Below are 19,577 nucleotides of genomic sequence, written 5' to 3'. Positions count from 1 at the left end.
GCTTTAAAATTGTGAATATAGAGCTTCGAAGATTATGAATGTATAGCTATGGAGTTATGAATGTACAGTTATAGAGTTATGAATCTACAGTTATGGAGTTATGAATCTACAGTTATGAGATTATGAATCTACAGTATGGAATTATGAATATACAGTTATTGATCAAATTATGAACAAAGAGCTCTAACATTATGAACTTACAATTATGAACATATAGTGATAAAATTATGAACCATAGAGCTCTAAAATTGTGAACATAGAGCTTCGAAAATTATGAATGTACAATTATGGAGTTATGAATGTACAGTTATGGAGTTATGAATGTACAGTTATGGAGTTATGAATGTACAGTTATAGAGTTATGAACGTACAGTTATGGAGTTATGAATGTATAGTTATTAACATATAGTAATAAAATTATGAACATATACTCTACAATGAAGCGGTCTGAAATTTTTTTTAAAAAAAAAAAAAAAAAAAGGAGATAACAGTGCCTAACGGCACTGTTACCCGTGTCCAGCAAGCATGCTGGACACGGGTCCAACGCATAACGATTGGCGTTAATTGAAAAGCACAGCAAAAATATTCCCTTAAAAGTTGAGCAGCACTTAAATCCAAAGCAAAAGGGCGCAGAGTAAGGCAAATTATATTATGCACCGCGGTGCATAATCGATTATGCACCGCGCGTCTTTTTTTTTTAAATGAAAATTAACAGTGTTTATTCCTACCGTTTCGCACCCTTTTGCAAAAAGTAATTCTGTTATTCAGTGTCATTTTGTATACACTGCAGTTTCAGTTGAACACAACTACAGTTTCATTTCGATATAACTATAGTTTCATTCGATATTTATAGACTCAAATATGTGAAAATGTTATTTAATTTTATTTTATATACACTATAGTTTTATTAAAACACAACTACATGATCATTTTGATATAATTACAGCTTCATTGTACAATATACACTCAAATATGTGAAATGTTATTCAGTTTCAGTTTATATACACTGCAGTTTCATTTCACTATAACTACAATATCATTTTGATATAACTGCAGTGTCGGTTTGAATATACTGTAATGTCAGTTAGTGTTTAATAGACCAAACAAACGGACTCCGTTAACTCTAACGGCGGACCGTTTCTTTACTTAAAGAAACGGCGCCGTATATGGGCCGCGGTGCATAATCGATTATGCACCGGGGTCTATAATATAACAACTGGTAGAGTTCAATATTCAATTTACAATCAAATTCTTTGAATTTTCAATTTAATTCAAATTGGGCTGTGCCTAATCTATTCTAAATATTATATATATATATATATATATATATATATATATATATATATATATATATATATATAAAAGTAAAATCCTCCTATTTCATTTTCCCGCCCAAACTTTTGTAGTAAAACTTATTTGGTAACCAAATGTAAAATAGAAATTAATTAAAATCTATTAATTGATAATATTGTTTCCATATTCACGTATTAACCTAATTGGTAATATTTTTTCCTTATATTCATTTATTCATTCTTTTATATTAAGTAATTATATATAGAGATATAGATATGTATACTAACATACAACTGTTACGGCTCCAATGTTTATTCTTGCCCAGGATATTTCTCCATTGAAGACTTGCAGAGCTATTAGACTGCAATTGGTGCGCACCTATATGAAGTCCCATAGAGAAAGGGGCCGGGAGTGAATCCATAAAATCTAGAGAGTGCATGTTTCACGATCAAGAGGTATTTTTTTTCAATTTTGCTTTTTTATACGACTCCAATGTTTATTCTTGCCTAGGATATTTCTCCATTGAAGACTTTCAGAGCTATTAGATGGTGATTGGTGTGCACCTATATGAAGTCCCATAGAGAAAGGGGAGTGATTCCATAAAATCTAAAGAGTGCATATTTCCCGATCAAATGGTATTTTTTTCGATTTTGCTTTTTTCTAGAACTCGTGTTGTATATGAAATTGGGAAAAAGATGCATTACAAAGATGCTTCCTATACTGCAAAAATAAATTGCAAAATAACACTTTTCTTTTTTAATTCATTGTAGGGAACTCATGCTCATATACCAAGGGAACATGTTGGTAAGTACTGTAAGCTTTTCAAACAATGAAAAGTTTATGCCATTAAAAATTTTATGGTGATAAGTAATTTCTATATTTTTAAAAAATGCACTCATTATTCTATGTTGTAATTCTACTATGCTACTTTGGTTAAAGAATTTAAAAAGTTGACAACTTTTCTAGACAAATTTATCTATTGAAATCATTTTCATCTTTGAAGTCTGTAGATGATAAACAATTCGTTGGTAAGTTTCATTTACAATTTTAATCTACATCTGAAATTTTTATTTTTTTATTAACATGTTTGACGTTATTGGTAGGGTCGTTGAGATATACTCCCCATTGGATAAGATCATTGCAGGGAAGCCTTCTTAACTTATTGATTTTCTAATTGTATGTGGATACAAAGTAAATTATCTAATTTTGGTATTTTTATTGTATTTTGTATATGTATTTTTTATTAAGTACTCCGTAGTTTATTTGTTTATAGGGACAATCAATTGAAAGCTACGATGGATCAACATATACCAAGGCCAAGAGTTGAAACTTTTTTTCTTTTTTTTTTTTTTTTAATTATGGCCTTGCAAATTCTATGGTTGTTCTTATGCAATTGTGTAGAGTTAAGAATGATACGAAGAGTTAATCTAAACACAAGTATTTTAATTTTTCTTTATATTTGAAAGTGTTTGAATAAGGACAAGTAATGAATGTTCTTTTTGATTAGCCAGTTATGTCAAGATATGTAACTCTTGATACACAGCTCCTTTTCAATCAGGATTTCCAGAGTTTTGTGATTTTTTGGAAAGGTAAATTTATTATGTCTTAATCATTATCATAATGTTTTTATCATTTATTTTTGTACATATTTTGTTTATGATTGTCATTTTTTTCCAGTTTATGTGTTCATTAGACCCCTCTAATAAAAAGTATGGATATTTATGAGATGATTGAGGTAAACAATAGTAATAATTTTTTTTTTAAAAATTGATGCAGTGGCATCAAATTAGAAAATCATCTTTTACCACTTTTTAAAATGATTTATTAGTATAAATTGTCACACTTTAAAATGTATTTTTTTTTAATGTTAATAAATAAATTAGCTTAAAATAATACATTAAAATCTAAAGGATAAGCAAAGTATAATTTAAAGTATAAAATAAACCCAAAGTTGTACATGTTTGCAAAGTGATGGAGCATTGTAATAGTCTCAGTGCATCCAAATAAAGACATCATTTAACTGATTATTTCTTTCTTATCTCACATTGAAGGTTCAATACTGTAGATATATATAAAGTATTAGTAATAACATTGGTACTGCTCCTTTCAAAAAAAAAAAAAAACATTGGTACTGCTAAATGTGTATATAACTAATTATTTATTGATTTAGGATCAAAGAGTGCCCTATATGATCTTAGAGCTCAAATTTTACTTCTAGATATATTAGTTATATTCTATAATATAATAATATTTTTAGTAACATTATTCTTTGCAAATTCTCCGTATTTTTTCGTATTTATAATACCGTGTAGAAAAGACATCAATTAATTAGGTAATAACATAATAGCATAATTGGTAATATTATGTATGGTATTACCGTGTAGAATTTTTGGATGTTTATCACCAACTAATTTAATACAACTTATTTTGTAAGCAAATGTAAAGTACAAATCAACTAAAATCTTGGTAATATTGTTTCCATATTCAATGCTCTCATGTAACATAATACCCTATATAACAAATTTAAACAATTTATAATATAGCCAATTCATCATATATATATATATATATATATATATATATATATATATATATATATATATATATATATATATATATATATATATGTATGTATGTTACAACCTCACGGTCAAATCTATACTATAATTAAAAACAAATCCTATTTACTTGATTTCCTGTCCAAACAATAGTAAATAGTAAAGGTAAATTAAAAAAAGAATGAAAAAAAGGAACATAAATATTTCACAATAATATTCTACATCATCAATTAAAAATGGAATGGAGTAAATTAGAAAAAAAAAAGAATATTAATAATTTACTGAAAATTAAAAATGAAAAAAAGGAATTGAAGTTAGGTTAATTGGAAAAGTAAATGAATATTAATAATTGAATGAAAATAAAAATGACCCATAATTGCCTAAAATGAAAAGGAAATGGTCAGATCATTGCAGTTTATTTTTTCACAATAATATTATACAGTATAATACATAAAATCACAATTATTTCATAAATCTTTCACAATTTTAAACAATAAAATGGAAATTAAAAATAGAACGAAAATATTTTAATAATAATATTCTACATCATCAATAGTAAATGCATATTTTAAACAATAGTAAAGGTAAATTAAAAATGAAACTGGAATATTTCAATAATAATATTATACATCATCAATTAAAAATGGAACGAAAATTAGGCAAAAATATCACTGCATCTGATATTCTAATGGACTAATTGAATGAAAAAAAAAATTGGCTGAAAATGAATATGGCATTACAAATTGACTGAAAATATAAAAAGAAATGAATACTAATAGTTGACTACAAATAAAAAATGATCCATAATTGATTAATATGAAAAAAATAAATGGTTAGATCATTGCATTTTAATTAAAAATGGAACGAAAACTAAAATTTGACAGAAATATTTCAATAATAATAATTCTACATCATAAATAGTAAATGCATATTTTAAATAATATTAATGATAAATTAAAAATGGAACGTAAATATTTCAATAATAATATTATACATCATCAATTAAAAATTGAACGAAAATTAGATAAAAATATCACCGCATATGATATTCTAATTTTCTAATTGACTAAAAATATAAAAGAATAATTTGCTGAAAATGAATTTGATATTACTAATTGACTTAAAATATAAAAGGATCGCTAATTGACTAATACTCTACCATTATATATTTTCACCCGAGTCACCTATCCTGATGGACTGAAGGTGTTAGCTCTATACGATGATGGACAGGATTGCGTTGCTACAACCAATGTCATCTACAAACAGGTTTCAATAATGTGTAAATACAATCGTTGATATTATGTTTTCTTTTTTAAAATGACAAAATTGCTATATATCTAGACAAATATATATATATATATATATATATATATATATATATATATATATATATATATATATATATATATATATATATATATATTCCATACAAATGAATTAAGATATCAATTCATTCCTATAACTGAGTTGCTAGAGAATGAACGTATTTGCCAAATTTATATAAAAAAATACTAAACAATGATAAATAAAATCTCCAAAGTTACAGCATCGCATGCGTACATCTACACATTAGCTATTAATTTGAGCAATTATTTGTTCAAATTCAAACAATAATAACATCAAAACACATAAATAATCCAAAACATATCTTCAATTCCACTGTATAATATTTGATGTTTTAATTTAAATAATTATATATCAATCCAAATATTTTTGATATATTATAACAAATCCATCCCGTGCATCGCACGGGCGAAAATACTAGTATATATAAAAGTAAAATCCTCCTATTTCATTTTCTCGCCCAAACTTTTATAGTCAAATTAATTAAATATATTATATTTTATTGGTCAAATACTTAATAAAGCTTATTTGGTAAGAAAATGAAAAATGGAAATTTAGTAATATCAATATTATGAATTAATTAGGAATAAGATTAATTAGGAATATTAATATAATGAATTGATTAGGAATATCAATATAATGAATTGATTAGGGCAATACCTTAAATAAATAAATACACTTTCTTTTTGAAAATTTTTACAAATTTATAATTCTCATATTTTTCACCTATAAATACAATGAGTTGATGACTACAAAAATTATAAGTCTTCATTTTATATTGCATCCATTTTTTCCCACTAGGTCTTTAGCCTTGATCATTCAGTTCAGCCGCGTTTCAAAATTAACGGTAGGTTTAGCATCCAAGTAGTTTGATTGGATTAGATACAATATGTTTTTCATGGTTGTGTTGTCCAAATTTAAAATTTTTTTCAGCAAAAAGCTATTCATATCATATGCCTAGATTATGATTTATTCTGAATATTTCTACGGTTACTCCAAGTCCATTTCATATATTGATTTTTTGCTTCTATTGAAGTTTCATTATCATTGATGAAAGACAGCCTCATGTGAATCTCGCTTTGAGTGGTGCCTACTCCTGCCCGTTTAAAGGGATGCTGAGTGCTGACTCCTCTAATCTCTCTCTTCATTTTTTGCTATACTGTCATTAGTCAAGAATTTACAGGGTGTTTGGTTGGAGGGATTTTAAATTCCCTTCCCACTTAATTCCCACCTAATTCCAAAGGCCATTAAATTCCGTAGTTTGGTTGGAGGGAATTGCAATTCCATGGAATTGTAATTCCCTCATTTTCATGGAATTAAAATCTCATGTCCCCCCCTGGTATTTTAATTCCTGGGAAAAAAAGATAGTGATGAATCAAAATTACCCCTTCCTTTTTTAACTTAAAATTAGTGTCTAACAACAATAATGGACATTTTTGACTTTATACTACTTATTCCCTTTCAATTCCCATGTATACCAAACATTGGAATTGAAATTCCCAGTAATTCTATTACTGTCAACCAAACACTGAAATTTAAATTCCCACTTTATTCCTAGTAATTCAACTCCCATAGAATTACAATTCCTTTCCCACATAATTCCCCCCCTCCAACCAAACGCCCTGTTAAAGTGCCACACAATAAAATGTGCGACTCATGGGTGATTGGAGAATGGGGAGTGGTTAAGTGTTTCTGTTGTAATATACACGACAAGATATAGTAGTAATCGCCTTTAATACATCAATTGACTATTATTATAATCTTCTTAGTTCTTTGCGTTGATTATTGAAGTAATCGGACTTTTGAAGTTCTGATTTGCTAAGTTGTTTTATTCTCATGGTGCCGGTTTTGACAGTTATGAAGTCCATGCTCAATTCTTCATTGTATAGGTTAAAAGTGTATTTATTTTTTAACGTAATTATGGGATCGGCATAATTACTCCGTAGTAATAATAATAATAATGATGATGATGATGATGATGATGATGATGATGATGATGATGATGATGATGATGATGATGATGATGATGATGATGATGATGATGATGATGATGATGATGATGATGATGATGATGATGATGATGATGATGATGATGATGATGATGATGATGATGATGATGATGATGATGATGATGATGATGATGATGATGATGATGATGATGATGATGATGATGATGATGATGATGATGATGATGATGATATGATGATGATGATGATGATGATGATGATTGATGATGATGATGATGATGATGATGATGATGATGATGATGATGAATGATGATGATGATGATGATGATGATGATGATGATGATGATGATGATGATGATGATGATGATGATGATGATGATGATGATGATGATGATGATGATGATGATGATGATGATGATGATATGATGATGATGATGATGATGATGATGATGATGATGATGATGATGATGATGATGATGATGATGATGATGATGATGATGATGATGATGATGATGATGATGATGATGATGATGATGATGATGATGATGATGATGATGATGATGATGATGATGATGATGATGATGATGATGATGATGATGATGATGATGATGATGATGATGATGATGATGATGATGATGATGATGATGATGATGATGATGATGATGATGATGATGATGATGATGATGATGATATGATGATGATGATGATGATGATGATGATGAATGATGATGATGATGAATGATGATGATGATGATGATGATGATGAATGATGATGATGATGATGATGATGATGATGATGATGATGAATGATGATGATGATGATGATGATGATGATGATGATGATGATGAATGATGATGATGATGATGATGATGATGATGATGATGATGATGATGATGATGATGATGATGATGATGATGATGATGATGGATGATGATGATGAATGATGATGATGATGATGATGATGATGATGATGATGATGATGATGATGATGATGATGATGATGATGATGATGATGATGATGATGATGATGATGATGATGATGATGATGATGATGATGATGATGATGATGATGATGATGATGATGATGATGATGATGATGATGATGATAATAATAATAATAATTGGTAATATTATTGTTCAAATATAATATTAAAAATAAAACTAATTTTAATTGGTAATCTATATTCTATATTAATCTATATTTATATTCTATATTAATTAATAAATTAAACACAAATCCTCCTTTACAAGTTCCCGCTTAAACAATTAATAATAATATGAAAAAATGAAAAAGAATGGAAGGAAGCTGTACGCCCAAATAATTAATAATAATATTGGGAAGAAAATTAATAATAATATGAAAATATGAAAAATAATGAAAGGAAATATTAACCATGTGAATATTTTTTAAACTCTGAAAAATGGAAAAGAATCACCAATAAGCAGTATAAGGAAAATAATCATTAAGATATTTTACTATTACTCTTTTACGGAAGATTTTGCATAAAAAATAGAATAGAATTGGTTATTAAAAATTTAACCTTATTTCACTATTAATCTTTAAGAAAAATTCTGCGTAAAAAAATGTAATAGAATCAGTTATTAATAATTCAGCTTTATTTTACTATATTAATCTTTAAAAACAATTCTGTGTAAAAAAATGTAATAGAATCTGTTATTAATAATTTAACTTTATTTTACTATTAATCTTTAAGGAAGATTTTGTTAAAAAATAAAATAGAATTAATTATTAATAATTTAAATTAAAATTAAAGTACATATATTTTCCTATTCGTAATACAATTTTACTTATTATTTTACAAAATCTTCAAATAATAATTGGTAATATTATTGTTCAATTATAATAAAAGCTTTAATTTTAATTGGTAATCTATATTCTATATTAATTAATAAAAATAATAACCTCCTTTACAAGTTTCCGCCTAAACAATTAATAATAATATGAAAAAATAGAAATGAATGGAACGAAGCCGTACGCCAAAACAATATAGAATAATATTGGGAAGGAAATTAATAATAATATGGAAAAATGAAAATGAATGGAAGGAAATGTTAGCCATGGGAATTTTTTCTACACTCTGAAAAATGGAAAAAAATCAATAAGCAGTATAAGAAAAAGAATCATTAAGATATTTACTATTAATCTTTTAGGAAAGATTTTGCATAAAAAATAGAATAGAATTGGTTATTAATAATTTAGCCTTATTTTACTATTAATCTTGAAGAAAAATTCTGCGTAAAAAAATGTAATAGAATCGGTTATTAATAAGTTACCTTTATTTTACTATTAATCTTTAAGGAAGATTTTGCTTTAAAAATGAAATAGAATCAATCTATTTATATATAATTAAAAATAAAATCATCCTAATTCATTTTTCCGCCCAAACTTTTGTAGTAAAGCTTATTTGGTAAGAAAATCTCAAATGGAAATTAAATAAAATCTATTAATTCGTAAATAATAATAATAATCCAAACAAAACTATATACAAATTAAAATTAAAATTAAAAAAAAATAAGAAGAAGACAAAGGTAGCTCCCCTTTGTAAATGATGTGGGATCGTTTTGATCCCACATTGAAAATGTTTGGAAAGAAGAGCTCTTGAGCTCCTCTATGGCTCTATATAAGAGGATCTTTGCTCCTCTTACAAACATATAATTGCTTGCCCATCAATGTGGGCAAGTATTGCGAAGTCCAAAGACTTTTTTTTTAGTACTATTGACCCGACAAATTATACTGTGCCACCGTGTCCACCTTGAAAAGTAGACACAGTTAAAAAATTGTTCGATTCAATAAGTGTAAATATGAAATTAAAAAATTATGACTATATATCCAAACAAAACGATATACAAACATTTATAATTTATAATAATAATAATAATAATAATAATAATAATAATAATAATAATAATAATAATAATAATAATAATAATAATAATAATAATAATAATCATCATCATCATCATCATAATCATCATTCAAACAAAACGATATACAAAATAAAATTAAAATTAAAACAAAAAAATAAGAAGAAACAAAAAGGAGCCACGGGCTCCCCTTTGTAAATGATGTTGGATCATTTTGATCCCACATTGAAAATGTTTGAAAAAGGAGCTCTTGAGCTCCTCTATATAAGAGGAGCAATTCTCCTCTTACAAATATAATTGTTTGTCCATCAATGTGGACAAGTATTGAGAAGTCCAAAGACAAATATTTTATTTTTTGAGTACTATTGACACGTCAAATTATGTTGTGGAATCGTCTCCACCTAGCAAGGTAGACACGGTTTTAAAATTGCTCATAATTATGAATATATAGTTCAAAAATTATGAACATAGTGTTGTGAATATAATTATGAATATATAATGATGTAATTATGAATATAGAGATTCAATAATTCTGAATATGAAGTTTAAAAATTATGAATATATAACTTTATAATTATGAACATATTGTTTAGTAATTATAAACATAAAGTTTTTGTAGTTGTGAATATAGAGTTCAATAATTATGAATATGAAGTTCAAAGATTATGAATATTTAGCTTTATAATTATGAACATATAGTTCAGTAATTATGAACATAGAACTGTGTCCACATTGCAAAGTGGACACAGTTCCACAACATAACTATTCGATTCACCGTGTTACATGTAGTATCTGTTCATATAAACTTTCTCAACCTATTGAAGCCCAACGTTTCAAAAGGCTCTTATTTAATAAACCTTATTTTAATGGCTTCTTATTTTAGTTTTTTTTTTTATTTTATAAATTTATTAAGGGGTTTGTCTAAGATTAACCCAAAATGTATATGTGTTGTTTTAGTTTTTAGCAGTTTGGAGCAAATTGTTAAGTTATTAAATAATATTTTTGATGTTTTGATTAAATATAAAATGTTAAACATGTGAATTTTTAAAAATTTTGGAGAATTCTCCAAATAATCAAATTACAATAACAACAACAATAACAATAACAATAACAATAACAATAACAATAACAATAATAATAACAATAACAATAACAATAACAATAACAATAACAATAATAATAATAATAATAATTATAATAATTATAATAATAATAATAATAATCCAAACAAATATATAAAAAATAAAATTAAAAAAAAAAAAACATAGACGAGTCACAGACTCCTTTTGTAAATGATGTGGGATCATTTTGATCACACATTGAAAATGTTTGAAAAGAGAGAGTTCATCTATATAAGAGGAGCAAAACTCCTCTTACAAACATAATTACTTGCACATTAATGTGGGCAAGTATTGAGAAGTCAAAAGGTTCTTATTTAAAAAGCTTCAGTGTTGTCTTCTTATTTTAGTTTTTATTAATTTATTAATTTATTATTTATTATTTATTTATTATTAGTGGGGGTTTGGAAAGATTAACTCAAAATGTATGTGTTGTTTTAGTTTTTAGCAGTTTGGAGCAAATTGCTAAGTTATTAAATAATATTTTTAGTTTTTTGATTAAATATAAAATATTAAACAGACGAATTTCTTAAAATTTTGGTGAATTTGCCAAATAATCAAATTATAACAAAACAAAAACAACAACAACAAAAACAAAAACAACAACAACAACAACAACAATAATAATAATAATAATAATAATAATAATAATAATAATAATAATAATAATAATAATAATAATAATAATAATAATAATAATAATAATAATACAAACAAAACTATATACAAAATAAAATTAAAATTAACAAAAAAAAAAAGAAGAATAAAACAAAGGGGAGCCACAGGCTCCCTTTGTAAATAATGTGGGTTCATTTTCATCCCAAATTGAAAATGTTTGAAAAGATGAGCTCTTGAGCTCCTCTATATAAGAAGTACAAACACAATTGTTTGCCCATCGATGAGACGAGTATTGAGAAGTCAAAAGGTTCTTATTTAAGAAATCTTAGTTTTGTCTTCTTATTTTAGTTTTATTTATTTATTATTTATTATTTATTAGTGGAGGTTAGGAAAGATTAACCCAAAATGTATGTGTTGTTTTAGTTTTTAGTAGTTTGGAGCAAATTACTTAGTTATTAAATAATATTTTTGGTGTTTTGATTAAAGATAAATTGTTAAAATGGCGAATTTGTCAATAATAATAATAATAATAATAATAATAATAATAATAATAATAATAATAATAATAATAATAATAACAATAATAATAATAATAATAATAATAATAATAATAATAATCCAAACAAAACGATATACAAAATAAAATTAAAATTTAAAAAAAAAATAAGAAGATGACAAAAGGGAGTCACAGGCTCCCTTTGTAAATGATGTGGGATCATTTTGATCTCACATTGAAAATGTTTGGAAAGAGAAGCAATGCTCCTCTTACAAACATAATTGCTTGCCCATCAATGTAGGAGAGTAAACTGGAGGGTGTGGTTGAGTGTAAGGAACTCATCCATCGTTAACCAAAGGTCAATGGTTCATCCTTAGATTTGGGAATGGAGCAGCCTTAAATCTCTAAGTCAGCTGTCCCACCCAAAAGATGTGCTTACAATTTAGTGAGGGGATTAGTCACTGTGTCCGACGGTAGAAACCCTGAGTTTACCAAAAAAAAAAAATCAATGTGGGCAAGTATTGAGAAGTCCAAAGTATCTTCTTCTAATCATTGCATTTTAATTAAAAATGGAATAGAAATTAAAAATTGGAGGAAAATATTCCAATAATAATATTCTACATTATCAATAGTAAATGCATATTTTAAACAATAGTAAAGGTAAATTAAAAATGGAACGAAAATATTTCAATAATAATATCTACATCATCAATTAAAAATGGAACGAAAGTTAGGTAAAAATATCACTACATTTGATATTCTAATTGACTAATTGACTGAAAATAAAAAAGAATAATTGGCTGAAAATGAATCTGATATTACGAATTGACTGAAAAGATAAAAGGATAACTAATTGAGTGATATTCTACCATTATATATTTTCACCCAAGTAACCCGTCCTAATGGAGAAGATGTTAGCTCTAGACGAAGATGAACAAGATTGTGTTGTCACTACCAATGTCGTCTACAAAGAGGTTTCAATAATGTGTAAATATAATTGGTGATATTAATTTTTTTTTAATGAAAAAATTGCTATATATTTAGATAAAAAGATATATCTTCCATACAAATGAATAAGGATAGCAATTCATTTGCCTAATGCACTATATCTTCCATACAAATGAATAAGGATAGCAATTCATTTCTAGACATTAGCTATTAATTTGAGCAATTATTTGCACAAATTCAAGCAATGATAACATCAAAATATATAAACGATTCAAATTATATCTTTAATTGCACTATATAATAATTGATGTTCTAATTTAAATAATTATATATCGATTTATATTTTCTTAATATATTACAACAAATCCATTCCGTGCATCGCACGGGTGCAAATACTAGTTACAAAAGAAATAGAATTAGAGGCGGCAATTGCATAAAGAAAGAAGAAAATTCCAATCGCGCCCCTACTTTGTATCAGCTATATAATCCATATTCCTTAACTCTAATATTCATTCAGAGATCTTTGGAGACAAGGTAGGAAAAAACTCAAGAGCCACAAGTTATCTTAGGAAGTAAGAAAAAGACTAGGGAGATTCGGGAGAATTGTCTGGTTCATTCTTGTACTCTTTTGATGATTTGTAATTCTTTATTTATATTTGCTATGTATAATTTAGTCATACTTGGCTAAATTCTTTAGAGATTCTTGGGTTAAAGTGTTTATGAACCTATGTGCCTGAGCTCTCATATTCTTTAATATATTATTATTTGGTTTTAATACGTGTGTTGCAATATTGATTTGTATTGTTGTTGTTAGTAGTTAAACAACCGTAGTTACTTGCTTCATAGCCATATTCATGTATGAACGAGAGTTAGGCATCAATTAGGGTATACACAATTGCACCTAATTGTTGCACCTTGGGAAATGATAATTTATTAGGGAGATTTAATTCTTAATTATTGCCGGTTCGGGAGATGATAGTAGTTAGGAATTTATTGTGCTTGTTCTTATTTTATTGGGTCATTATCGCATGGGAGTGGATATTCACCAGTGTTAGTGACTACAGGAGTAGCTCTAACCGCTTTGCATCCTCACACTCGTATGAACCCAGATTTAATATTACATTAGGTTAGGCACTAGGGGAATAAACACTTAAATCCCAAGAATCTCAGTCTTTCGCCATTGTTTTCGAAACCCCTGAATCATTCCTTTACTTTATTTATTTTATGCAACCTATCATCCAAGTCAATTGTTAGGATTAACTTTTAAGAATAAATTAGTAACCAGTGCTTGATACAACCACTTCCCTGTGGATCAATTACTCGATACTCCGGGTATTATTAGTGAACAGAGCTTTCGGTAAACTACTCGTGTTCGTGTTCGGTAAGCGTTCGTTTATGTTTGTTTGTTAAGGTAAACGAACCATTAACAAATAAAATTTAGAGCTCGGTTAATAAACGAACAGAGTTTGAACAGTTATATGCTCGTTTGCTAAGAGATCATGAACAAGCTCGTTTGTGTTCGTTTAATAATGTTCGTGAACAAGCTCGTTTGTGTTCGTTTAATAATGTTCACGAACATGTTCACAAACATATATATACATAGATTATATTGTGATCATGAACGTTGATTATTTCTTGAACGTAGATTATTTGTTGTTCACGAACGAATTGTGATCATGAACATATGCAGGTGTTTGGTTATTAAAGGTTCACGAACGTGTTCATGAACGTAAACCAACATGTTTGTGAACGTGCTTTTTAACGAACATGCTTGTGAACGTTAACGTACACGTCCATAAACGTGTTCACGAACATTAACAAACACGTTCGCGAATATGTTCGTTAACGTAAACGAACACGTTCGTGAACGTGTCCGCGAATGTTAACGAACACTAATGAACGCTTAACAAATGAACACGAACATGATTTTCAAAAATCTTAACAAATGAACACGAACACAAACACTCCAAAATTCTTAACAAACGAACACGAAAAACCTCCGTTCGTTTATGTTCGGTTCGTTAACAGCCCTACACATCAGGGTCAATAAGTAATAAGCTAAGGTACGCTGACTGCATACTTTATGAAGATCAGCTCACGACATTAGGGGGAGATATGAACCCAAATTTAATATAATGCCGAGAAAATTCATAAAATGAAAAGATCTTCACTATTTAAATCCACGTATTAGTTAGACTGAACTGGAAGTTCAGAAAATAATCTATTTGCGAAAATTAGCAAATAATCTGCCAAATATATCTTTTGATCATACTGATCATAAAAAGAGTGACTAGGTCTCATATACCTTCCTCAAACTTGGACCAAATATATCTACCGATACTCCTTGACACTAGAAGTGTAGTGAAAGAGATATGAATCATAATACTAGATCTAGTAAAGAAACATTGTCACTATTGAAATAGCATTGAATAATTATGTCTTGCAGACATTCGTCCAGATGACGGAAAACCCTAGTAAAATTTATAGGTGCACCAAACAAACGTAATACTAGGGATGTGAAATGACCAGATCAAAATATCTTAGGGAAATGTCTAGAATCTGGTTGTTTTAGAAATTGCCATTACTTTTACAAATATGAGAATTTTTACAAAAAGGTTATAGTTGTCGACAACACAATTTGCCTTTACAAATTGCTCCGTTATATGATAATCTGGATCCAGAGTTAGACACCGAAAGTGCCATGACTATTTAATGTATAAATGAGCAATTAAGGCATAGCTCGACTCGCTAAAATGTAAAATTCTCTTTATAACAATACAACATTGAGCGTTAACCCTGAAGGTTACAAATGGACGTGTGCATGAAAGAGAAATAAGAATAATGATGTGATATGATATGAAGCAAGTTTGTAGCCTTATGGATTCACGTAGATACCCTTGATTGATTCTAATCAAAAAAAATCTTCCACGGTAAATGACATTAAATTCCACTACATAATATTATTGGCAGGATAATAAACTTAGATATGCAACTAAAGTCCCTGAAGGATTTTAAGTTCTCAAAATGAGAAAAGTGAAAATTGGTAACATTAAAATATTAAGGTCTTTATATGACCTGAAATAATTAAGAATTGGGTGAGTATTTTCCTCCCGAAGAATGAATATTTATCTATGTGCCATTATTTACTCTTTTAAGATCAGAGTTGCGAATGAGGTTATTATCCTCATACAGAAGGAATAATATGTACCATTATGTGCTCAATAAAGAGTTGATAATGGGCTTATCTATTATCTCAATCAATATTGATGGTATACACATCAATGAAATATCTAAAGAGCCTGATGATATCAGTTCATGTCTAAAGACAGAGATTTTGAAACAAAAGCTTAGGAAAGCTAAGTATTATCTCGACTTGAAGATCGAGTTTTTCCTTGAAGATTTTTTATACACCAGTAAGCCAATATATAATGGGCTACTTGGGTACTGGCTATTATTTTTGTATCCCCATAATGCCAAGTTCCAAAACTGGTTGTACTATATTTTACCCTCATTGTCCTAAGGGACAATAAAGATTGTGTTGCATAAATGATTAAAGGATATACAATGAAATCCTTTTTGACTAGACATTATAATGTCAATATTATACCCACGTGAGCTCCAGAAGAGTCACGAGATTATTATAGAGCATATTCATTCCATTGACAATTGTACATATTTATTTACAAAATTCCTCTATACATTTTGGAAATTTAATGTATGGACTTAAAGGGTGTTATCTTGAGGGGGAGTATCATTTTACATGAATCAATCCTGAAGATTGGGTTTTGACGACTAATGATTGTACTCTTTTCCTTAGCTAAGTTTTTTTCTCACTGGGTTTTCTTAGCTTAAGGTTTTTAATGAGACAGCTAATCTAAAACAAGAATACACATACATCATGCACTCCTTTTCTCAATTAGGTTTTTCCCACGTGGTTTTCCTAATGAGGTTTTTACCGAGGCATGGGTATGATATAGTAATGTAAATGAGGAAAAGTTACAAAATAATTGCTTAAGTGGACAAATCTCAAAATCCCGAAGATTATGCAGATTGTGCCCTGAAGGCTTATGGTTGTACTCTTTTTTCCTTAACTAAGTTTTTCCCACAAGGTTTTCTTGAGTTAAGGTTTTTAATGAGGTGACCAAAACAATATATGTTTTTACAAATATCATGTACTCTTTTCTTCAACTAGGTTTTTTCTTACGTGGTTTTCCTAGTGAAGTTTTTAACGAGGCATGAATATATTTAAATATATATTCTTTATACTCCTTTTGTCTAGGTTTTTCCCACAGGGTTTTCCTAGCAAGTTTTTACGAGACAGGATCATATCAAATAATGTTCAAGGGGGAGTGTTATAAAGAAAACATTATTGTGGACATTATTATTCATTTTGTAACAGTTGTAACTGATATACTTATTACCATTTATATGTACTTATTATTGCCTTGTACAGATAGATATCTTTGTATAAGAAAGACTGATTAATGAGAAGATCCTTGGTTTTTTTCCCTCTCTATTCTCTGTGTAATTCTTCTTCTTGTTTGTTGCAATTTCTATGCTTTTGTAACAAGTATTATTATATAAAATTTATATATTTAGAAAGAGTTAATTTCACCAGAGGTCCTTTGTCTTTGGTGTCAATTTCAAATTTACTCCCAGACTATCGTTTTTATCATTTAACATCCTAGACTATTATTTTTTGGACACTTTTAGTCCTTCTAATGACTTTTCCTATTTTTAGTAAGGATATTTTTGTCTTTTCATATTTTTCTTTTGTAATTTTTCGGGTTTCAACTGGTTTAATTGATTTAGAACTTTAGGTAACCTCTGATTTTTAATATCATATTTGTCAACCGGTTTTTAGTAAAGTCCTAAACCAATTAAACCGGTTGAAACCCGAAAAATAACAAAAGAAAAGTTTGAAGAGACAAAAATACCCTTACTAAAACTATGAAAAGTCATGAGAAGGACTAAAAGTGTCAAACAAATAATAGTCTGGATTTTTAAATGGCAAAAACGATAGTCTGGGTAGGGGTGTTCAATCGATAACCGTTCGGTTAACCGAAGCGTTTTAACCAAAATTTTTTCTTTAACCGTTAACCGAGCCGAACTTTGTGTTATCGAATTAACCGAACCGAAGTTTTTTTTGATTAACCGATTAACCGAACTTTTTTAAACTAAAGTTTAAAATCCAAAAAATAATACCTATAATAATAATTCCAATTAAAATAATACATATAATAATAAATCCATAAGAAAATATACAAAAACAATATTGTAACAACATTACAAAATTATAAGGATTTTACATATTATATTATACATTTATTTGTTAATATATATATATATATATATATATATATATATATATATATATATATATATATATAAAATTTCGGTTAACCGAAATTTCGTACCGAATTAACTGTTAATCAAAATTTTTAAAAACATTTACCATTAACCAAATTGAAAAAGTTCGGTTAAAAAATGGTTAACCGAATTTTGTCAGTTCAGTCGGTTAACCGAAAATTACCGAAGTTTAAACATCCCTAAGTTTGGGACTAAATTTGGAATTGCCACCAAAGACAAGGGACTTTTGATGGAATTAACTATATTTAGAAACTACATTAAAAGTACTATTAAACACCAAAAAAAAAAATTAAAAAAATACTTAAAAAAATAAGCAAAGAATATAGAGTCGATTTAACCAATGAATAGTAAACATGACAAGTAAAATGAGACAAATGAAATAATTTATTAAAAAATTTTAATCTTAATAAATTAATTATAATTTGATCCAATCTTACTCAAAAATTACACGAGTTTTTAATTATTTTTTACATTGAAGTTTCTTAGAGTTGAAAAACAAGATTCTTAGTGCTTTAAAGAAAAATTTAAAATATGCTCCGCGAAATCTACTATACTAATAAGTAATAGGAGCTAAAAGAAGTTAACTTCGAACCTCATCCCAATCAAAATTGACATAATTAGTACTCTATTTTACTATTATTAAATTAAATAATATAGTAGCTACAAAAAAAAAATACATATGCATTTCTTTAATTTAGAATTATGTGTCTACGATGCCTTTATATATTCAAAAAAAAAATTATTCATTATCAATAAATTAAATTAGAGAAATAATTTTATAGTTATATTGTCTTTATTTTTCTCCAATGTAAAAATTCTTTACATTCAAATTCATCAATTGATTATATTCGCTACATTATCCCTACAATGTCTTTATTCAAAAAAATTATTCATTATCATTAAATTAATTAAGAGGAATAATTTCATTAGTTATATTGTCTTTATTTTTCTCCAATGTAAAAATTCTTTACATTCAAA

The sequence above is a fragment of the Ipomoea nil genome, unplaced genomic scaffold (assembly GCF_001879475.1).
Source record: "Ipomoea nil cultivar Tokyo-kokei standard unplaced genomic scaffold, Asagao_1.1 scaffold0103, whole genome shotgun sequence".
Lineage (NCBI taxonomy): Eukaryota > Viridiplantae > Streptophyta > Magnoliopsida > Solanales > Convolvulaceae > Ipomoea > Ipomoea nil.
This window is presented reverse-complemented; position numbering follows the sequence as displayed.